The following is a 24316-nucleotide window of genomic DNA, read 5'->3' as shown; positions in this document are numbered from 1 at the left end:
TGGGATTCAGTATTATCTGTCCAATTTGGGTAACATACCTATTCCTGAACTACTGCTTGCGAGAAGGAGTATGCTGATTTCCCAGACCTGGGTTATGTTCCTACCCCAGAAACATTAGAGTGCTGGTGATCAGTGCCACCCAAACCACATGGATTGATGATAAGATCAGGAAAGTTTGGGAAAAGAAAATTAAGATGCTGCTACCAACAGAAGGGGAGATAGATGCTTCAGAGTAAAAAAACAACATAGGTCTATTACTGACATGCACATGCAACTCACAGTCATTTTTAAAAATAGAATCTTACTGTATATGGGTGTAACTACTTCATCTGTTTTTCACCTACCACATATCATGAACAAGAAATTTTCTTTGAAAACAATTTTATTTTATTTTTAAATTTTATTTTATTATTTATTTATTTATTTTTGAGACGAAGTTTCATTCTTGTTGCCCAGGCTGGAGTGCAGTGGTGCCATCTTGGCTCATTGCAACCTCCACCTCCCAGGTTCAAGTGATTCTCCTGCCTCAGCCTCCCAAGTAGCTGGGATTACAGGCATGTGCCAGCACGCCTGGCTAATTTTGTATTTTTAGTAGACATGGGGTTTCTCCATGTTGGTCGGGTTGGTCTTGAACTCCCAACCTCAGGTGATCCACCCGCCTTGACCTCCCAAAGTGCTGGGATTATAGGCATGAGCCACTGTACCCGGTTGTGAAAACATAATTTTGAGTGGTTGTAAAATTATACTTAAATTCATTGTTTAAAATAGATACTTAGTTTATCAGAATTGGATTTTGAAAAATTAAGGGGATATTTATTAGAGAAGTGGGGAGAGTAGAGATGGGAAGGAGTAGAGCCAGGACCAGGGTAAGGCAAGAGAGTTGCCTAGGACACAAAATATGAGACATAATCACTTTTAGGGTCATGCAACTGCAGGGTGGCACTTGCATGATCCTGAGAGTATCTTCTTAAATTTTGCACCCCAGGTATTTCTCTTGCATCACCCTAGTCCCATTTGTGAAGAGAAGTGTATTTCAGGGAATAGGAACTACGTTTTGGCTATGTATGTGAGTTAGAGATGAAAGTATGTGTAATTGAGGAAGTTGGTGGGGAAGATTAAGGTGCATTAGAAAGCAGTCGTTGCGCGTTTTCAACTGTTATGTATGGAAACCTTTGCTGAGTCTGGTAAGCATGATAATACCTTTGAAGTAACACAAGGAATATAATTTTTTTGATTCATAGGTTTATAGTGGTTTGAATTTTAAAAGTTCCATTTAGTGGCTGGGCATGGTGGGCTCACGCCTGTAATCCCAGCACTTTGGGAGGCTGAGGCAGGTGGATCACGAGGTCAGGAGATTGAGACCATCCTGGCTAACACGGTGAAACCCCATCTCTACTACAAATACAAAAAATTAGCTGGGCGTGGTGGTGGGCACCTGTAGTCCCAGCTACTCAGGAGGCTGAGGCAGGAGAATGGCACGAACTCGGAAGGTGGAGCTTGCAGTGAGCCGAGATGGTGCCACTGCACTCCAGCCTGGGTGACAGAGGAAGACCCTGTCTCAAAAAAAAAAAAAAAAGTTCCATTTAGAGATGCCACCAAAAACGGTTGTTACTTTTAACCCAAATCTTTTCACTATCAAAGAAAAATGCTTTTTCTTTCATTGAAAAATAAAAATTATAGAAAAGACTGAGTTGGCGATTGAGACATAATACATGGGTCCTTTGACTAGCTTGCTTGCTTTTCTCTCTCTTTTTTTTTTTCTTGACAGGGCATTGCTGTCTTACCCAGGCTTGAATACAGTGGTGTGATCACAGCTTGTTGCAGCCTTGACCTCCTAGGCTTAAGGGATCCTTCTGCCTCAACCTCCTAAGTAGCTAGGACTACAGTTGACTAGCTTTCCTGAGCAAGATACTTGACACTGCTCAATATTGGGCCTGAAATCTCAGTTGAATAGTTGTCTTTCTTGAACTTAGGTCTGTGGAAACCATTTCCATAGCAAAGTGAGAGACCAGAACAGGGAATCCTAAATAATGCAACTATCTTTGCTGATAGAAAAGAGAGTTTAAAAATTTTTAATATTAATTGGATAATCCAGTAATTTTTGGCTTTGTCTTTGGAGTGTAATTGGATACATATAGAATGTGTTTTGTTCCTCAGAAAGCTGTGTGAGTAATACTGTTTACTGAACTATACCCTGGGGGTTTAATTAAAGATGATATATTGAAAGCTGCATAAAAGTGAAGTCATGACTGAATTTTTTCTTTTTTTTTGAGGCAGGGTCTCACTCTGTTATCTGGGCTGGAGTGCAGTGGCACAGTCATTGTTCACTGCAGCCTCCAATTCCTGGACTCAGGTGATCCTCCCACCTTAACCTCTCAAGTAGCAGGGACTACAGGCACATGCCACCACGCCTGGCTAATTTATGTATTTTTTTGTAGAGATGGGCTCTCACTATGTTGTCCAGGAGGGTTTGGAACTCCTGGACTCAAGCGATCCTCCTGCCTTGGCCTCCCAAAGTGCTGACATTACTGGCATGAGCCACCTCATCTGGCCATCATTAAAATTTTTATATTTAAAAATAATTTCGTCATGAATTTTATCGTTTTATATAACAACTCTTGTTGAAGCCTTACTTTACACCAAAGTGTACAAATCAGAGGAAACCATAACTCATTTTGGAATTTCACTCATTTGGTAGTCACTTGTTTGCTGGCTACTGTGTTCCAAGTACTGTGCAAGTGGCTATGTTAAGATAGAAATCCCTGTCTCAATCATGTCACAGTTTTATGGAAGACGAGAAATGTATTAACACTTTAATTACATGTAGTTAGATTTCCAACCAATTCTAGCTTTAGGAGCTTTGCTATATCTAGAAGGGAATAACATGCTTTCCTAGGGGTGAAGGCACCCTTTGGAAATGGTTAAAAGATTAGAAAAGTAGACTTGGAGAATATGTCTGACATACTGTGTTTGGTCTGTTTCCTGAGCAGAAGGAAAGAAAGAATCTTGTTGGTAACATTTATGGAATGTCATCTGATTCATGTGAAAGTCAAGGCAATAGGGGAAATGATAGGAAACAGAGTAGGCAAACAAAAAAGAAGAGTTGGAAGAAGGAGGGAGCTTATGATAAACCAGGAAGTTGAGATTAAAAATAGTATGGCACAGGCAAAAAGCGAGATACTGTAACAGGGGTATAAACTGTATATATTGACATCAGTGATAAAGGAGAGAGCTAGTGACCAAAAAGCCTCTTAGAAGAGTTTACAGTTTTCAAGGACTGAAGGGAGAACAGCCAATTCAAGGATCATACTTTGGCATACTAAAACATATGAGGCAGAGGCCAGGCACAGTGGCCCATGCCTGTAATCCCAGCATTTTGGGAGGCCGAGGCGGGTGGATCACCTGAGGTCAGGAGTTCGAGACCAGCCTGACCAACATGGTGAAACCCTGTCTGTACTAAAAATGCAAAAATCAGCTGGGCGTGGTGGCACATGCCTGTAATCCCAGATACTCAGGAGGCTGAGGCACGAGAATCACTTGAACCCAGGAGGTGGAGGCTGAGTGAGTTGAAATCATGCCATAGCACTCCAGCCTGGGCGACAGAGTGAGACTTCATCTCAAACAAACAAACAAACAAGCAAATAAATAAATAAATATGAGGCATATTTATGAGGCAGAGAAATATGAGGCAGAGAAAGTATGTGTTTGCTGGGGGAATCCTTCCCAGACCTTCCCCAGCCTTTGAAAAAGTTTTTCTTGTGTACTTAATTACTATGTTAGGCTGTAGTAATATTTTAACAAGCATAATCACTGGCTGCTTCTGATGCCTTTCAAACTTTTTCGGTTTTTGAGACAAAGTCTTGCTCTGTCACCCAAGCTGAAGTGCAGTGGCCTGATCATGGCTCACTGCAGCCTCATCTCCTGGGCTCAAGCAATCTTCCCACCTCATCTTCCCAAATAGCGGAGATTACAGGTGTGTGCCACCATGCCTGACTAAATTTTTAACTTTTTTAGAGACTAGGTTTCATTATGTTGCCCAGGCTGGCCTCGAACTCCTGGACTCAGGCCATCCTCCTGCTTTGACCTTCCATAGTGTTGGGATTACAGGTGTGAGCCACTGTGCCTAGTGTGTTTCAAATTTGAAGTTAGTTTTATGATGTAAAAATGGAGAAAAACATGACTTACCTCTTGAAAACTGAGGGAATAGGTTGGAGGAGAAGGTAAAAATACATTACTCCTTCGGAAAGTTAGAGAAAGTTAGAGGGAGTAAACAGTGGAAGATAAGTCAGGTAAGTGTAGCATTCTTATTTTTAACATAGCAATTGTCATAAGCTGTCGCAGTTAATTTCCAGGAATAGCCAAGTATACTGAAAGTGTGTATTTTTATCTCTTCCTCCGTAGTGAACAGTTCTGACTCCTTGAATTTCTTCTTGCAGCTCATGGTTTTTGGCTAGACCTGTGATCATTTTCGCTGGACTTCACTGCACGCTTTCTCAGTATCTCCTTCGTCCCTAATGTGTGACACCTCATCATGGACATGCTACTTTAGCTAAGGCATGGCCAGCAATGAACAGCAGTAAGGTAGGATTACTTTATTCTTCTTGATAAGACACTAAAACAGTTTTTATTTTGGGTCTCTGAAATTGCGACTTGTCTTGATTTTGTAGTATTCTTATGTTAGATTATTCTCCTGTATATGTGGGCTATTATCGTTTTATATTCATGTTTATTTATCTTTTGCTTGTCATCTATCCCAATTATTTGATCTCATTTGTGACATAATTATTTTTCTCAACTAACACTTATAATTAGCAGAATCCCAATCTGTATCTCTTCCTCAACCTGTGCGCCCATGAGTCCTATTTTTTTAACCACTTGACACCAAACTGAGCATATCACATTTTTCTTCTCAAATACTTGCACTTTGTTCTACATTTCTGTATTTCCATTAATAGCATTATTAATCTCATTGTCTAATATAATCGTATATTCGTTGACTATTTCATTAATTAATTTGAGAGGTACATTGATATTCTAAGTATCATATGGTGTGCTGCTTCTGAGCATATAATGATGACTATGCTGGATGTTCCATCCTTATTTCCATCCTTATATTCTGAGGGAGGGGACAGGTTAAAAATAAATTGACAAAACAATTATAATACAATTTTTTTTTTTTTTTTGAGACAGAGTCTGGCTCTGTCACCCAAGGGAGTGCAGTGGCACCATCTCAGCTCACTGCAACCTCCGCCTCCTGGGTTCAAGTGATTCTTCTGCCTCAGCCTCCCAATAGCTGGGATTACAGGTGCTCACCACCACGCCTGGCTAATTTTTTTTTTTTTTTTAGTAGAGACGGGGTTTCGCCATGTTGGCCAGGCTGTTCTCAAACTCCTGACCTCAGATGATCTTCCCGTCTTGGCCTCAGATGATCTTCCTGCCTTGGCCTCAGATGATCTTCCTGCCTCGGCCTCCTAAAGTGCTGGGATTACAGGCGTGAGCCACTGTGCCTGGCCTTGTAATACAATTTTTTAAGGAAAGCAGAAAAACAGATAATATGGAGATAAGGAGGTAGAATCTACTTTAGATAGGGTCATATAAGACTCCTCTGAGGGGCTGATATTTAAGATGAGACCTATTCTATGAGAAGGAGCTATTTAAAGAGTGAGTATTGTGTGTGTGTTAGGGCAGGGGAAGGGAGTTGTTTTTGATTGGAAGAGCATTCTCATTAGAAGGAATACTGTGTGCAGAGACCCTGAATGAGGAAAGAGCTTGGTGAATTTGAGGAACCAAAGAATACCAGTGCGGTTGACATAGTGAAAGAGGCAGATTTGAGTAGGAAGAGATTATAGAACTATTTAGGGCTTCGGAGGGTTTGGCCCGGGGTTTGCATCTTATATCATTTTAACTACTGTGTGAGACAGGGACTGGTTGAAATGAAAGTGAAAGCTAGCTTTAAGGAGCTGAGGTAAGATAGTGGTGGCCTGCATGATGGGGTTGTAGCAATAAGGGAGAGATGGATGAATTTGAGATGCATTTTCATTTTTTTTTTTTTTTTTGAGACAGAACTCATAGGACTTCTATATTGTTTGGGCATGGAAAGAGGGAGAACATACTCAAGGATGACATCAAGAATTTTGGTTTTTGAGCAGCTGATTAGAAACTGGTATCATGTACAGAAACCTTTTAGAAAACTATCTTTCCTGTTAACTGATACATTGCTTATTTTACCAAAAGGCAATTAACTGTAGTGCTAGAAATAACATTAGTGCTGGAAATAAAGCATCTAGCAAATTTGTAATATATACTAGTTAATACTTTATTTTGCTTTTTTCCCACTAATAATTATTATTAGTATTATTATTTTTTGAGATGGGGTTTCGCTCTTGTTGCCCAGGTTGGAGTGCAATGGCACAATCTCGGCTCACGGCAACCTCTGCCTCCCTGAGTTCAAGTGATTCTCTTGCCTCAGTCTCCCGAGTAGCTGGGATTACAGGCATGTGCCACCACGCCCGGCTGATTTTGTATTAGTAGAGATGGGGTTTCTCCACGTTGGTCAGGCTGGTCTCGAACTCCCGGCCTCAGGTGATCCTCCCGCTTTGGCCTTTCAAAGTGCTGGGATTACAGGCGTGAGCCACTACGCCTGGCCTTGTATGATTTTTAATTAATTGTGAGTTAAATTTTATCTGACTTCAGAGTCTTTCTGGAAGTGACAATAATTGGTCTATACTTTTATACTGAGTTTTAAGTCTACTCTCCCTTGCATTCTTTTAAAACAGATAATTCTTTTAAGGTTTTTGGCCAGTCTGAAATCTTCCCAGACTGTTAATTCAAAGTTCTAATATATAATTTTATTGTTATTTTATTTTGAAGATTTCCTTTTTTCTTTCTTTGCGGGACAGAGTCTCGCTGTACTGCCCAGACTGGAGTGCAGTTGCACAATCACAACTCATTGCAGCCTGGAAACGGAGACAGAGTTTTGTTATGTTGCCCAGGCTGGTCTCCTGAGCACAAGCCATCCTCCCACCTCAGCCTCCCAAAGTGTTGGGATTACAGCTGGGAGCTACAGTGCCTGGCCTATTTGGAGATTTTCAAGCATCCCACCCTTAGATGTATGTCATACTAACCTCACTTGAAAGCATCTAGCTTGTCTAAATTCCTAGGAGGTTCATTCATTATCTTTTTGGTTTTACAGCTTCATCAGAGGATATTTATATTCAGCTTCTTAGGATTGATATTTTAGGTGCAAAGTAAAATGGAATAAACCTTAAAATAAATCTATGTATTATTTGTTTCTTCTAAATTTGTCAGTAGTCCTTTCACCTTTTTCTCCGAAAAAAATTTTTTTTATTTTTTTTGAGATGGAGTCTCACTCTGTCACCTAGGCTGGAATGCAGTGACATGATCTCAGCTCACTGCAACCTCTGCCTCCCGGGTTCAAGCAATTCTCTGCCTCAGCCTCCTGAGTAGCTGGGATTACAGGCACCCACCACAATGCCCGGCTAATTTTTGTGTTTTTAGTAGAGACAGAGTTTCACCATGTTGGCCATGCTGGTCTTGAACTCCTGACCTTGTAATCCACCTGCCTTGGCCTCCCAAAGTGCTGGGATTACAGGCTTGAGCCACTGTGCTCGGCTCCTCTGAAGAATTTTTAAGATGTTTTCTCGAAAAAGAGTTAGTAGTTGTCTGTGCTCTCTATAAAAGGCATTTGGTTATCTGTTTTAACTATTTTATTTTTATCCGTACAACAGTTCTATTTTTTCTACTTTGCATACGGTTATCTTTTGAGTTTTAGAGCTGAGAGGTAGTAGTAGAATTTTAGTAGTAGTAGGATTTTATAACTGAAAAATGCCTTGGAGATTTTTCTACTTCCTTCTCCTTTAGCTGGGACCTAGAGAGGTTCTGTGACCTGCCCAAGATCATGTAGCTGGCTGTCATGATTCTTGAGGCTAGTGCTGATTTCACTCATCATGCTTCAAACTGGCCTCCTCTCATGCTTTCTGTATTTCTCTCATTTCAACATTTATTGAAAATGTTCAGTGCCACATCAAAATTGAGCATATAGGACAATGAACACCTCTGTTACCTTTTACCTGGACTTACCGTTAACATTTTGCCACGTTTTCTTTCTTTACGTGTTCATATATTTAAAAAATCATTTGAAACAATAGTAAAGACATCATGATAACTTAAAGCTTTTAGCGTGCAGATCCTAAGGACATGGATAATTTCCTACATAATCAGAGCACTAGTATCATATATAAGAAAATAACCATAACATTAAGAATATATTTGTCTTTTTGTTCATTTTGGCTGCTATGACAAGATACCTGAGACTGGGTAATTTATAAACAACAGAAATTTATTTCCCATAGTTATGGAGTCTAGGAAGTCCAACATCAAGACGCCAGCAGGTTTAGTGTCTGGAGAAGGCCTGTTCTTCATAGATGGTGCCTTTTTGGTGACCTCATATGACAGGAGGGATGGAACTGCGAAGGGGAAATGCAGCTCTCTGCAGCCTCTTTTATAGGGCATCATTCTATCTATGAGTGCAGATCATTCATGGCCTAGTCATCTCCTGAGGACCCCTACTCTTAATACTGTCACCTTAGGGGGTTAAGTTGAATTTTGGAGGGACACATATATTCAAGTCATAGTAGTGTTTAATGCAGTGGTTCATTTTAAGATCTCCCCTGTTATGCCTAATATACATATTAGGCATTAACCTTGTAGTATAGTTTGAAGTCAGGTAGCGTGATGCCTCCAGCTTTGTTCTTTCGGCTTAGGATTGTCTTGGCAAGGTGGGCTTTTCTTTGGTTCCATATGAACTTATATATATATTTATATTTGCTGTTGTTGTTGTTGCTGTAGGATTCAAGCAGGTTTCATGGATTGCATTTGCTTCTTATGCCTCTTTATTCTTTTTTATTTTCAAACAGCTGCTTGCTTTTTCTTTCATGATCTGTATTTTCTTTTAAGAGAGAAAATTTGTATGTACTTAACATCTCTTCTGAGAATTGCCTGGTTTCTTAGAATACTGTTCATCCAAAATTTATTTGCAGTTTGCCTTTTTGTTTAAATTCTGAGATAGCTGGAGGCAACATTGTCATTTCCAAGCTTTTTTTTCCCCAAAACATAATTTCAACTTTAAATATACATGATATCAGCTGCGGTTTTTACATTTGGTTGCATTAAGTTAAAGATGAGAAAACTGGGAGATGTATGTTGGACTTGATCTGCTGGCACTAGTCAGCAATTGAAATTCAAGGAGTTCCTCCTCCACCCTCCATTGCCTATACTCACCTTCTAACCAGGAATTCTATCTAGGAATATGTATCTATTAATAGTAGTTTTGGACATTATAAAGCAGTAGCAGTCTAGTCTTTCAAAAATGCATACTTTCAAATCAGAAGTAGATTAAAATGCAAACGATGTGTAAGCAAGTACACAGAGACACTCAGAGCTAAGTACAATAAGAAAAGATTTAATTAAATACCTTCGCTCTGGTTCTTGTGTAGAACTGTCACTCAGTGAGTGTTGTCTTTTACCTTCTTTTTTTTTTTTTTTTGATTTCAAGTATTTCCTTGGTTTTCCCTTATTATTATTTTTTATTATACTTTTAAGTTCTAGGGTACATGTGCACAACCTGCAGGTTTGTTACATATGTATACATTTGCCGTGTTGATGTGCTGCACCCATAAACTTGTCATTTACATTAGGTTTGTCTCCTAATGCTATCCCTCCCCGTGCCCCCCACCCCACGTCAGGCCCTGATGTGTGATGTTCCCCTTCCTGTGTCCAAGTGTTCTCATTGTTCAATTCCCACCTATGAGTGAGAACATGCAGTGTTTGGTTTTTTGTCCTTGTGATAGTTGGCTGAAAATGATGGTTTCTAGCTTCATCCATGTCCCTACAAAGGACATGAACTCATCCATTTTTTTGTTGTTGTTGTTGTTGAGACGGAGTCTCGCTCTGTCGCCCAGGCTGGAGTGCAGTGGCGCGATCTCCGCTCACTGCAAGCTCCGCCTCCCGGGTTCACACCATTCTCCTGCCTCAACCTCCCGAGTAGCTGGGACTACAGGCACCCGCCACCACACCTGGCTAATTTTTTGTATTTTTTAGTAGAGACGGGGTTTCACTGTGTTAGCCAGGATAGTCTCGATCTCCTGACCTTGTGATCCACCCACTTCGGCCTCCCAATGTGCTGGGATTACAGGCGTGAGCCACTGCGCCTGGCAGAACTCATCCATTTTTATGGCTGCATAGTATTCCATGGTGTATATGTGTCACATTTTCTTAATTCATTCTATCATTGATGGGCATTTGGGTTGGTTCCCAGTCTTTGCTCTTGTGAATAGTGCCGCAATAAACATATGTGTGCATGTGTCTTTATAGCAGCATGATTTATAATCCTTTGGGTATATACCCAGTAATGGGATGGCTAGGTCAAACGGTATTTCTAGATCTAGATCCTTGAGGAATCGCTACACTGTGTTCCACAATGGTTGAACTAGTTTACAATCCCACCAACAGTGTAAAAGTGTTCCTATTTCTCCACATCCTCTCCAGCATCTGTTGTTTCCTGACTTTTTACTGATCGCCATTCTAACTGGTGTGAGATGGTATCTGATTGTGGTTTTGATTTGCATTTCTCTGATGGCCAGTGATGATGAGCATGTTTTCATGTGTCTGTTGGCTGCATAAATGTCTTCTTTGACAAGTGTCTGTTTATATCATTCTCCCACTTTTTGATGGGGTTGTTTTTTTCTTGTAAATTTGTTTGAGTTATTTGTGGATTCTGGATATTAGCCCTTTGTCAGATGAGTAGATTGCAGAAATTTTTTCCCATTCTGTCGGTTGCCTGTTCACTCTGCTGGTAGTTTCTTTTGCTGTGCAGAAGGTCTTTAGTTTAATTAGATCTAATTTGTCAATTTTGGCTTTTGTTGCCATTGCTGTTGGTGTTTTAGACATGAAGTCCTTGCCCATGCCTGTGTCCTGAATGGTATTGCCTAGGTTTTCTTCTAGGATTTTTATGGTTTTAGGTCTAATATTTAAGTCTTTAATCTATCTTGAATTAATTTTTGTATAAAGTGTAAGGAAGAGATACAGTTTCAGCTTTCTACATATGGCTAGCCAGTTTTCCCAGCACCATTTATTAAATAGGGAATCCTTTCCCCATTTCTTATTTTTGTCAGGTTTGTCAAAGATCAGATGGTGGTAGATGTGTGATGTTATTTCTGCGGGTTCTGTTCTGTTCCATTCGTCTATATCTCTGTTTTGGTACCAGTATCATGCTGTTTTGGTTACTGTAGCCTTGTAGTGTAGTTTGAAGTCAGGTAGTGTGATGCCTCCAGCTTTGTTCTTTCGGCTTAGGATTGTCTTGGCAATGTGGGCTCTTCTTTGGTTCCATATGAACTTTACAGTAATTTTTTCCAATTCTGTGAAGAAAGTCATTGGTAGCTTGATGGGGATGGCATTGAATCTATAAATTACCTTGGGCAGTATGACCATTTTCACGATGTTGATTCTTCCTATCCATGAGCATGGAATGTTCTTCCATTTGTTTGTGTCCTCTTTTATTTCATTGAGCAGTGGTTTGTAGTTCTCTTTGAAGAGGTCCTTCACATCCCTTGTAAGTTGGATTCCTAGGTATTTTATTCTCTTTGAAGCTATTGTGAATGGGAGTTCACTCATGATTTGGATCTCTGTTTGTTATTGGTGTATAAGAATGCTTGTGATTTTTGCACATTGATTTTGTATCCTGAGACTGCTGAAGTTGCTTATCAGCTGAAGGAGATTTTGGGCTGAGATGATGGGGTTTCCTAAATATACAATCATGTCATCTGCAAACAGGGACAATTTGACTTCCTCTTTTCCTAGTTGAATACCTTTTATTTCTTTCTCCTGCTTGATTGCCCTGCCCAGAACTTCCAACTCTATATGGAATAAGAGGTGAGAGAGGGCATCCCTGTCTTGTGCCAGTTTTCAAAGGGAGTGCTTGCAGTTTTTGCCCATTCAGTATGATATTGGCTGTCGGTTTGTCATAGATAGCTCTTAGTATTTTGAGATACGTGCCGTCAATAGCGAATTTATCGAGAGTTTTTAGCATGAAGGGCTGTTGAATTTTGTCAAAGGCCTTTTTTGCATCTATTGAGATAATCATGTGGTTTTTATCTTTGGTTCTGTTTATATGCTGGATTATGTTTATTGATTTGCATATGTTGAACTAGCCTTGCATCCCAGGGATGAAGCCCACTTGATCATGGTGGATAAGCTTTTTGATGTGCTGCTGGATTCCGTTTGCCATTATTTTATTGAGGATTTTTGCATCGATGTTCATCAGGGATATTGGTCTAAAATTCTCTTTTTTTTATTGTGTCTCTGCCAGGCTTTGGTATCAGGATGATGTTGGCCTCATAAAATGAGTTTGGGAGCATTCTCTCTTTTTCTATTGATTGGAATAATTTCAGAAGGAATGGTACCAGCTCCTCCTTGTACCTCTGGTAGAATTCAGCTGTGAATCCGTCTGTTCCTGTACTTTTTTTGGTTGGTAGGCTATGAATTGTTGCCTCAATTTCAGAGCCTGCTATTGGTCTATTCAGGGATTCAACTTCTTCCTGGTTTAGTCTTGGGTGGGTGTATGTGTCCAGGAATTTATCCATTTCTTCTAGATTTTCTAGTTTATTTGCGTAGAGGTGTTTATAGTATTCTGTGATGGTAGTTTGTAATTCTGTGGGATTGGTGGTGATATCCCCTTTATCATTTTTTTATTGTGTCTATTGAATTCTTCTCTGTTTTGTTTTTTATTAGTCTTGCTAGCGGTCTATCAATTTTGTTGATCTTTTCAGAAAACCAGCTCCTAGTTTCATTGATTTTTTGAAGGGATTTTCGTGTCTCTATCTCCTTCATTTCTGCTCTGATCTTAGTTAGTTATTGCCATCTGCTAGCTTTTGAATGTCTTTGCTCTTGCTTCTCTAGTTCTTTAATTGTGATGTTAGGGTGTCAATTTTAGATCTTTCCAGCTTTCTCTTGTGGGCATTTAGTGCTATAAATTTCCCTCTACACACTGCTTTAAATGTGTCCCAGAGATTCTGGTATGTTGTATCTTTGACCCTCAGCTGCAGGTCTGTTGGAGTTTGCTGGAGGTCCACTCCAGACCCTGTTTGCCTGGGTATCAGCAGCAGAGGCTGCAGAAGAGCGAATATTGCTGAACAGCAAATGTTGTTGCCTGATGGTTCCTCTGGAAGCTTCGTCTCAGGGGGGTACCCGGCCCTGTGAGGTGTCGGTCTGCCCCTACTGGGAGGTGCCTCCCAGTTAGGCTACTCGGGGTCAGTGGAGGCAGTCTGTTCGTTCTCAGATCTCAAACTCCGTGCTGGGAGAACCACTACTCTCTTCAAAGCTGTCAGATAGGGACATTTAAGTCTGTAGAGATTTCTGCTGCCTTTTGTTGGACTATACCCTACACCTCTATACCCTAGAGGTGGAGTCTACAGAGGCAGGCAGGCCTCCTTGAGCTGCGGTGGGCTCCACCCATTTCGAGCTTCCAGGCCGCTTTGTGTACCTACTCAAGCCTCAGCCATGGCGGGTGCCCCTCCCCCAGCCTCGCTGCCGCCTAGCAGTGGGATCTCAGACTGCTGTGCTAGCAATGAGCAAGGCTCCATGGGCGTGGGACCCTTCAAGCTAGGCACAGGATATAATATCCTGGTGTGTTTGCTAAGATCGTTGGACAAGTGTAGTAGTAGGGTGGGAGTGACCCAATTTTCCAGGGGCAATCTGTCACAGTTTCCCTTGGCTAGGAAAGGGAATACCCTGACCCCTTGCGCTTTGTGGGTGAGGCGATGCCTTGCCCTGCTTTGGCTCATGCTCGGTGGGCTGCACCCTCTGTCCTGCACCCTCCGGCCGACAAGCCACAGTGAGATGAACCTGATTTCTCACTTGGAAATGCAGAAATCACCCGTCTTCTGCGTCGCTCACGGTAGGAGCTGTAGACCGGAGCTGTTCCTGTTCAGCCATCTTGGAACCCCGCGGCTTGTTTTACCTTCTTTCCTTGCTTTTGCGTTTTATAGATTTGGTAGGTTTTCTTTGAGAAGTGTATATGAAATTTGGAACAAGTGTAGCTTTTTTAGGAGGAGGTAGGGGTAACTTTTAAGTAGGATATTTACTTTTATTTATTAAGTTTTTCCTTAACTGTTATAAACGATTAAATGTGCAGGATGTGCAGGTTTATTATATAGGTAAACATGTACCCTAGTGGTTTGCTGCACAGATCATCCCATCACCTACGAATTAAGCCCAGCATTCATTAGCTATTCTTCCTGATGCTCTCCCTTTCCCAGCGCCCCTGCTGTCCCATAGGCCCCAGTGGGTATTATTCCCCGCCCTGTGTACATGTGTTCTCATTGTTCAGCTCCCACTTATAAGTAAGAATATGCGGTATTTGGTTTTCTGTTCCAACGTTACTTTGCTGAGAATTATGGCTTCCAACTCCATCCATGTCCTTTCAAAGGACATAATCTCATTCCTTTTTATGACTGCATAGTATTCCATGGTGTGTATGTACACATTTTCTTTATCCATTCCATCGTTCGTGGCCATTTAGGTTAATTCCATGTCTTTGCTATTGTGATAGTGAGGCAGTGAACATACGCATGCATGTATCTTTATAATAGAATGATTTATATTTCATTGGGTATATACCCAGTAATGGGATTGCTGGGTCAAATGGTATTTCTTTCTCTAGGTCTTTGAGGACGCCACACTGTCTTCCACAATGGTTGAACTAATTTACACTACCACCAACAATGTAAAAGCATTCATTTTTCTCCACAACCTCACCAGCATCTGTTGGTTTTTGACTTTTAATAATAGCCATTCTGAGTGGTGTGAGATAGTATCTCATTGTGGTTTTTGTTTGTTTGTTTGTTTTGCTTTAAGTTCTGGGACACATGTGCAGAACTTTCAGGTTTATTACATAGGTATGTGTGTGCCACAGTGGTTTGCTGCACCTATTGACCCATCCTCTAAGTTCCCTCCCCTCACCTCCTCACCCCGCAACAGGCCCTGGTGTGTTGTTCCCCTCCCTGTGTCCATTTTGTTCTGATTTTTCACCTCCCACTTACGAGTGAGAACATGTGATGTTTGGTTTTCTGTTCCCGTGTTAGTTTGCTGAAGATGATGGCTTACAACTTCATCCATGTCCCTGCAAAAGATGTGATCTCATTCCTTTTTATGGCTGCATAGTATTTCACAGTGTTTATCTACCACATTTTCTTTATCCAGTCTATCATTGATGGGCCCTTGAGTTGGTTCTGAGACTCTGCTATTTTAAATAGTGCTGCAATAAACATATGTGTGTGTGTGTCTTTATAGTAGAATGATTTATGTTCTTTGGGTGTAGACCCGATAATGGGATTGCTGGGTCAAATCGTATTTCTGGTTCTAGATCCTTGAGGAATCGCCATACTGTCTTCCACAATGGTTGAAGTAATTTACATTCTCATCAACAGTGTGAAAGCATTCCTATTTCTCCACAACCTCGCCAGCATCTATTTTTTCTTGACTTTTTGATAATCATCATTCTGACTGGCATAAGAGGGTATCTCATTGTGGTTTTGATTTGCATTTCTTTAACAATCAGTGGAGCTTTTTTTCATGTTTGTTGGCTACATAAATGTCTTTTTTTGAGATGTGTCGGTTCATATCCTTTGCCCACTTTTAAATGGAGTTGTTTTTTTCTTGTAAATTTGTTTTAGTTCCTTGTTAATTTGGATATTAGACCTTTGTCAGATGGGTAGATTGCAAAAATTTTCTCCCATTCTGTAGGTTGCCTGTTCACTCTGATGATCGTTTCTTTTGCTGTGCAGAAGCTCTTTAGTTTAACTAGATCCCATGTATCAATTTTGGCTTTTGTTGCAATTGCTTTTGGCATTTTCTTCATGAAGTCTTTGCTCATGCCTATGTCCTGAATGATTTTGTTTAGGTTTTCTTCTAAAATTTTTAAGGGTTTTGGTTTTAACTGTAAGTCTTTAATCCATCTGTGTTAATTTTTGTATAAGGTGTAAGGAAGTGGTCCAGTTTCAGTTTTCTGTATATGGCTAGCCAGTTTTCTCAGCACTGTTTATTGAATAGTAGATCCTTTCCCCATTGCTTGTTTTTGTCAGGTTTGTCAAGGATCAGTTGGTTGTAGATGTGTAGTGTTATTTCTGAGGTCCCTGTCCTGTTCCATTTGCCTGTATGTCTGTTTTGGTACCAGTACTATGAATGAATTTTGAATGAATTAATTGTATCCTCATTACCTGTGAACTTGTCTAGTTATTTTTACTACACTGCAAATTGTTTGAAGGCAGTAATCTAGATTTCATTTATCTTTGTATACTTTACAATTATCTTTCACATGATTCCCTAATAAATGCTTGTTGATTTATATCAATACCTTAAAGAAAACATTTCTGTTAATAATTCTGCTCTCCTTAAATAATTTTAAATATAAGTACTTCAAATGTAGTTTAAAAATAAAAATATAATAGTTGATTTAAAAGCAAACATGTTGTTCATTTGTTTATAGACTTTCAAAGTTTTTATTAATTGTTTTCTCTCAGTGGGAGATCATCATCCGTTAATGTTGTTCCAATAGGCTGGCCAGTCAGGTGCTGTTTCACTTGTATGTAACTTTTATCTTAAACTAAGTTAGAACCAACCCTTTCAAATAAAGAAAGCATAGGAGAAGTTTTAAATATTATGTCCATAGGTAGTGAAGGTCAGCGTATATTAATTGGTAATGAATGATCTTGTTTTGGTAGCTAAGCTTTGGTGACTGTTCCTTTCTGCGTTTAAGGGCTTCTGAAAAAAGACCTCACTTTGTATTCATGTGAAGTCAGTTTTTTGGTTTGTACTTGCATGCTTAGTGGCTTTTTGTGACTTTGTTTCTGTTTTGCTGTGGCAGCTTAATATTCTATTCAAACACAGTCACTTTATTTGTGACTTATAACTGTCAGTATTGAAGCATGTAAAAGGTAGGAAATACCTTATGATAATTCATCTTGTACTTTAACTGATTATTTTATAGTCTTTATTACTATACACACATATTCTGATAATATAACTTGAACCATAAACTAATTTTGATAGATTTTTATTAGCCAAGGATTATAAATTCAAGCTGTATTGAATTTCCTTGTAGTTCATAAGACTATATGTTGCGGGAAGAATGAAGGATTTCCTATTTCTATTACATAGTATTTATTCATGTATTTCTGATTTTTATAAATTAGCATACTTCCAGTAGTATAGTTGAATCTCCATATCAATGTTAAAATAAAGGAAATAAATGAATATTTTCAACCGTAAAACATAATCCTGTTAAAAAATAAATTGCCCTCACAATTTAGGCAATTTATTACAAATTACAAAAAAGCAAATATTTAAAACTAATTAAATTTCATGTTATGTAAAAACAATATTTCCATCTTTGTACTTGGACAATGTAAAAGTTGCCAGTTGTGGAGGCAAAAGTTGAAAAACAGGAGACATTTTATACAGATACTTGCATATACCCTTATATTCATAAGAAATACTGTGGGAATGCTATTATCCTTCCAAGGAAACTAGTTATCTGTTTTACATTTTGCTATTTAATAACTTCCATTTCTATTTAAAGACTATGTATTTATAGATTTACGTAAATTAAACTTCTGATTTTAGAAAATAGCAATTTTAATGGTTTTTAAAAAAAGTTTTAAATCACTATTTATGTGAATGGAAAACTCAACATGTAAGCACTCACTTAATCCTAAATACCAAATTAAATAACATTAAATAAGATAGATTTAAATAAATCTAAATAGTCGATATTTTAGTAGGATTTTTACTAGTTTTACTTTCTAAAAATATACTTTTTAAAAGTAGATACTGTTGCTAATAACATGCATGCACTTTTGTATAATATTCTGTTTCTGCCTGATTTATACTTACCATCCAGGAAATTATAGAACTATTGTTTAAAAATCTCATTTTATTGACCTCTTCATGCTGGGTATATTGGCCTATGCCTGTAATCCCAGCACTTTGGGAGGCTAAGGTGGGAGGATTGCTTGAGGCCAGGAGTTGGAGACCAGCCTGGGATTGTTGTTGTTGTTGTTGTTGTTGTTGTTTTAACTGGTGAATTTGGAAAGATCTTTATAGTTCTAAATTGTAGTTCTTTGTCAGATATATGGCTTGCAGATGTGGCTTGCAGATATGGCTTGCAAGTATTTGCTCCCAATCTGTAGCTGGTCTTATTCTTATTTTTATTTTTATATAATAGAATTTTTTTAGGACAGTTTTAAGTTCACAGCAAAATTTGGAGGAAGGTATAGGTTTCTCACATACTTCCACCCCTTACACATCCTCTATTAGCAATATTTCTCACCAGAGTGGTATATTCGTTTACAATTGATGAACCTACACTGATATGCCATTATCCCCCAAAGACTATAGTTTACATTAGGATTCACTCGGCGTTGTACATTTTATGGGTTTGAAAAAATATACAGTGACATGTATCTACCATTATAGCATCATAGAGGGTAATTTCTCTGTCCTAAAAATCCTCTGTGCTCCAACTATTCATTTCTCTCTTCCCTCTAAACCCTGGCAATCACTGATCTTTTTACTGTTGTATTAATTAATTAATGTAATTAATGTATTTTATGTATTTAATTAATTAAAATACCCGAGACTGGGAATTTTACAAAAGAAAGAGGTTTATTGGACTTATAGTTCTACACGACTGGGGAGGCCTCACAATCATGGTGGAAGGCAAAGAGGAGCAAGTCACATCTTACATGGATGGCAGCAGGCAAAGAGAGAACTTGTGTAGAGGAACTCCCGTTTTTAAAACCATCAGATCTCGTGAGACCCATTCACTATCACGAGAATAGCAAGGGAAAGACCCACCCCCATGATTCAGTCATCTCCCACAGGGTCCCTCCCACAACACGTGGGAATTCTGGGAGCTACAAGATGAGATTTGGGTGGGGAAACAGAGCCAAATCATATCAACTGTCTTCAGAGTAAGGCTTTTTTCAGAATGTCATATAGATATAATCGTGCCATATGTAGCCTTTTCTGATAGACTTCCTTCATTTAGCAAGGTGCATTTAAATTTCTACATGTCTTTTCATGGTTTGATAGTTCAGTTCTTTTTAGTGCTGAATAATATTCCATTTTTTGTATTTACCACAGTTCATCTATTCACCTATTGAAAGACATCTTGATTGCTTCCAAGTTTTGGCAATTATAAATAAATCCGCTGTAAACATTGATGTTCAACGTTCAGATTTTTGTGTGGATATAAAATTTCAACCCTTTCCATACCAAGGACTTATGGGGCATTTAATTTAATCATAGTTAATATGATTGCATTTTGTATGGTAAGAGTACGTTTAGTTTTGTGAGAAACTGCCAAACTGTCTTCCAAAGTGTCCAAACTGTCTTCCAAAATGGCTATACCATTTTGCATTCTTACCAGCAATAAATGAGAGTTCCTGTTGCTTGACGTCCTCACCAGCATTAACAGTGTCCCGGATTTTGGCTGTTCTGATAAATGTGAGGTGGTATCTCAATGTTGTTTTAATGTGCATTTCCTGGAAGTCATGTGATGTGGAGCATCTTTTCATATGCTTATCTTCTGTCCGTGTATTTTTTTTTTTTTTTTTCCAGACAGAGTCTCGCTCTATCTTCGCCCAGGCTGGAGTGCAGTGGTGGGATCTCGGCTCACTGTAAACTCCGTCTTCCAGGTTCATGCCATTCTCCTGCCTCAGCCTCCCAAGTAGCTGAGATTACAGGCACACACCACCATGCCCGGCTAATTTTTCTATTTTTTTTCTAGTAGAGATGGGGTTTCACTATGTTGGTCAGGCTGGTCTTGAACTCCTGACCTCGTGATCCGCCCACCTCAGCATCCCAAAGTGCTGGGATTATAGACGTGAGCCACTGCGCCCGGCTAAGTCCGTGTATATTCTTTGGTGAGTTGTCTGTTAAGGTCTGTGGCCCATTTTTAAATTGGGTTGTTTTCTTATTATTATTTGTATATTTTGGATAACAGTCCTTTATTGGAGATATCTGTTATATATTTTACCAGTTTGTGGGCTGTCTTTTCATTGTCTTGACAGTGTGCTTCAAAGAGCAGAAAATGTAATTTTAATGAAGTTCAGCTTATTCTTTCCTTCATGGATTATGCCTTTGTTGTTAAATCTTAAAAGTCATACTCAAACTCAAGGGAATCTAAATTTTCTCCATGTTGTCCTCTAGGAGTTTTACTTTTGCATTTTACATTTGAGTTAATTTTTGTGAAGTGTGTAAGATCTGTGTCTAGGCTCTTTTTTTTTTGTTTTGCAAGTGGATGTCCAATTGTTCTAGCACCGTTATGTTGAAAAGACTATCTTTTCTTGGTTGTATTGCTTTCTTTATCAAAGAACAGTTGACTGCATTTTTTGTTGGTCTATTTCTGTACTCTGTTCTCTTCTATTGATCTATTTGTCTGTTCTTTTGCTCATACCACACTTGCCTTGATTACTGTAACTTTATTGTAAGTCTTGAAATTGGGCAGTGTCAGTCCTCCAACTTGATTCTTCTCCTTTAATGCTGTGTTGGCTATTCTGGGTCTTTTGCCAGAATCTATTTATTGATATCCACAAAATAACTTGATAAGATTTTGATTGGGATTAAATTGAATCTGTAAATGAAATTGGGAAGAATTGACATTTTCACAATATTGACTCTTCTTGTCCATGCACATGGAGTATCTCTTCATTTATTTAGTTCTTTGATTTCTTTAATCAGAAATGTGTTTTTCTTGTGTTCATCTTGAACACATTTTGTTAGATTTATATGTAAATGTAAGTATGTCATTTTGGAGGCTACAAATATAAATGGTATTGTGTTTTTACTTTCAAATTGTACTTATTCATTGCTGGTATATAGGAAAGCAATTGACTTTTGTGTATTAGCCTTGAAGCCTGCCATTGCTGTAATTGCTTATTAGTTCAAGGAGTTCTTTGGGTCAATTCTTTCAAGTTTTCTACACAGACAATCTTGTCATCTGTGAACAAACACAGTTTTATTTTATTTTTCCCGATCAGTACACTTTTAATGTCTCCTTCCTATCTTATTGCATTAGTAGGACTTCCAGTAAGATGTTGAGAAGGAGAGGTGACAGGGGACAGCCTTGCCTTGATTTTAGTAGGATCAAAATAATAAAATACTAATTACCACCTCCATCCTTTGTACCATTGCTGTTATTTATTTCACTTATAGATAAACATACATAAGTATATATCTATATACACACACGAGCATACATAATCGAATATATTGTTGCTGCTATTTTGAACAAATGCTTATGTGTTAGATCAATTGAGAGTAAGAAAAACAAGTGTTCTTTAAATCCTACCTTCACTTACTCATCTCCAGTGCTTTTCTTTATATAGATGTCAGTTTCTGACCTCTATCATTTTTCTTCCCCCTGAAGAACTTTTCTTTTGGACATTTCTTGCAAGTTGGGTCTACTGGCAACAAATTCCCTCAATTTTTATATTTGAGAAACTATTTCTCTTTCACTTTTGAAGGATAATTCTGCAAGATACATAATTCTAGGTTGGTGTGTTTTGTTTTTAAATTTTTTACTTTTTATGTTAAGATTTTAAATAATTCACTTCACTCCCTTCTTATATAGTTTTGGAGGTAACGTCAATGTAATTATTCTCTTTGCTTTTTGATAGGTAATGTCTTTTTTTCACTGGCGGCTTTCAGGATTTTTTTCTTTATCTTTTATTTTCTGTAGTTTGGATTGTGATATGCCTAGATGTAGTTTTTTTTTTGTTGTTGTTTGTTTGTTTTTTAATCATTATCCTGCTTGGAGTTTTCTGAGCTTTTTAGATTGATTGTTTAGTACTTGACATTGATTTGGTGAAATTGTCATTTATTGTTGTTTCAAATATTTTTTCCGTTCCTTTCTCTCATTCTTCTTTTGGCATTCCCATTACATGTATGTTACACCTTTTATAGTTATCCCACAGTTTTTGTGTATTCTGCTCTGTATTTTTTCAGTCTTTTTTCTGTTTGCTTTGTAGTTTTTTTTAGGTATCTATTGGGATATCCTCTAGATTTCCTCAGCTGTGTCCAGTCTACTAGACTGAGCCTATCAACTTAATTGAACCCAACGTAGGCATTCTTCATTTCTGTTACAGTGTTTTTGATCTCTAGTGTTTCTTTTTGGGTCTGTCTTATAATTTCCATTTCTCTGCTTACATTGCCTATCTGTTCTTTTATGCAGTCTATTTTATCCATTAGAACCCTTAGCATATTAATTATAGTTGTTTTTAGTAATCGATCTGATAATTCTCACATCATTTGCCATGTCTGAGTCTGGTTCTTATACTATCTCTCTTTCTTCAGACTGTTTTTTTGTTTGTTTGAGATGGAGTCTCACTCTGTCACCCAGGCTGGAGTGCAGTGGTGTGATCTTGGCATACAGCAACCTCTGCTTCCTGGGTTCAAGCGATTGTCCTGCCTCAGCCTCCCAAGTAGCTGGGATTACAGGTGCCTCCTACCACGCCTGGCCAATTTTTGTATTTTTAGTAGAGATGGCGTTTCACCATGTTGGCCAGGCTGGTCTTGAACTCCTGACCTCAGGTGATCCACCTGCCTTGGCCTCCCAAAGTGCTGGGATTATAGGCATGAGCCACCATGCCCAGCCTAGACTGTGTTTTTTTGCCTTTTAGTATGCCATATAAATTTTTCTGGATAGCTGAAGCTGATGTCTTGGGTAAAAGGAGCTGCTTTGTAAATAGGCCTTTAGTAATGTGGCAGTAAGGTATTGGGCGATAGGAAGCATTCTACAGTCCAATGATTAGATCTCAGTCCTTTAATGAGTCTCTGTGTCTCTGGGTGTGACTTTCACGGATGTTTGTTAAAACTATCCCCTGCGTCCCAAGGTAAGACAGCATGGCTAGTATGGGCTGCAATTGGTATTTCCTGTTTCCCTTCCTATAAGTTAGTTAGGCTCTGATAAAACCCCAGCAGGCTCTGACTAAATAGTTTCTCCTGAGGGAAAGACCTTATTAAGAACAGAATGTTCTAGCTTATTTAAAAATGATTTTGCTTCCCCCCCGTCAGAAGTAGTAGGTTTTTTTATTTTTATTTTTTTATTTTTTATTTTTTATTTTTATTTTTTACCTCCACCCTGTAATACATACTGTGAGAACCATATTGATTTACTGGAGGTGAAATTAGTAAGAGTATGAAGGCTCTTCTATGACTGAGTCCCCCTGACATTTTTAAGTTTCCCACTTGTTGGCACTGAGCCTTCAGCAGCTTGTCAATTACAGTTCAGTTTTTCCTACCCTGCACTGGTTCCTGCTGAGTTTTCTGCTTCAGTATGATGGGATTCTTTGCAGTCACCTGTTTCTCCAATTTGTGGGGCAGGGGTTTGCCATGTGACTTCATTTCTCTTACTGATCTGAGAAGAGTTGTAGATTTTTCAGTTTGTTTAGCTTTTCTTGTTGGGAGGATGGCCTAGTGACTTCCAAGTATTTTTTTTCTTTTTTTTTTTTTTTTTTTTTTTTAGAGATGAGCTCTTGCTATGTTGCCCAAGCTGGACTTGAACTCCTGGCCTTAAGTGATCCTCCCCCCTCAACCTCCTGCATAGACCAATTTTCTTACATGCCCACTAGAAGCCAGAAGTTGCAACTTGTTTTCATCTTGTTCACATGAGCAAAATATTTCACTTTTGATGAGGTCTATTTTATTCATTTTTTTCATTTTTGGATTGTGGTTTTGGTGTCAAATCTAAGAACTCTGCCTAGCTTTAGATCTTAAAGATTTCCTTCTGTATTTTTTTTCTCTAAATGTTAGCAGCTTTAAGCAGCTTTATGTTTACATTTAAGTCCATAATCTTTCTTTTGAGTTAAATTTTTGGTTTCTTTTTATTTTTTTGGTAGAGATGGGGTTGCGCTTTGTTGCCCAGGCTGATCTTGAACTCCTGGGCTCAAGCAATATGCCTGCTTTGGCCTCCCAAAGTGCTGGGGTTACAGGTGTGAGCCACTGTGCCAGGGCTGAGTTAAATTTTGTAACAGTTGTCAGTCAAGGTTCTTTTTTCTTTTATGCCAATAGATGCCTAATTGCCCCTGTACTGTTTGTTGAAAAGGCTATTCTTCTATTGGATTACTATTAGCCCTTTGTCAAAAATCAGTTGAACATATTTGTGTTGGTTATTTCTGGATTCTCTGTTTCATTGATCTGTTGTCTGTCTTCGACTAATAGCACACTGTCTTGATTTCTG

At 38.7% G+C, this 24316-nt stretch overlaps 1 protein-coding gene across 24 annotated transcripts in view; it reads left to right on the top strand.

Annotated features, from left to right (window-relative positions):
* LOC105471095 (FER tyrosine kinase) overlaps nucleotides 1-24316 on the top strand; it is a 692543-nt gene that overhangs the window by 267779 nt on the left and 400448 nt on the right. For 23 of the 24 annotated variants that reach the window (XR_011624806.1, XR_011624809.1, XR_011624807.1 and 20 more), the window contains one exon: nucleotides 4437-4581. The gene's annotated coding sequence lies outside the window, so the exon portion shown is untranslated. Of the gene's footprint in view, nucleotides 1-4436; nucleotides 4582-19695; nucleotides 20001-24316 lie in introns of all 24 variants that reach the window. The other variant, XM_071098639.1, reaches the window with a different exon arrangement.

Source organism: Macaca nemestrina, chromosome 6 (assembly GCF_043159975.1).
Source record: "Macaca nemestrina isolate mMacNem1 chromosome 6, mMacNem.hap1, whole genome shotgun sequence".
Lineage (NCBI taxonomy): Eukaryota > Metazoa > Chordata > Mammalia > Primates > Cercopithecidae > Macaca > Macaca nemestrina.
The sequence above is the reverse complement of the archived record's forward strand: the minus strand, read 5'-3'. Positions and strand labels throughout refer to the sequence as shown.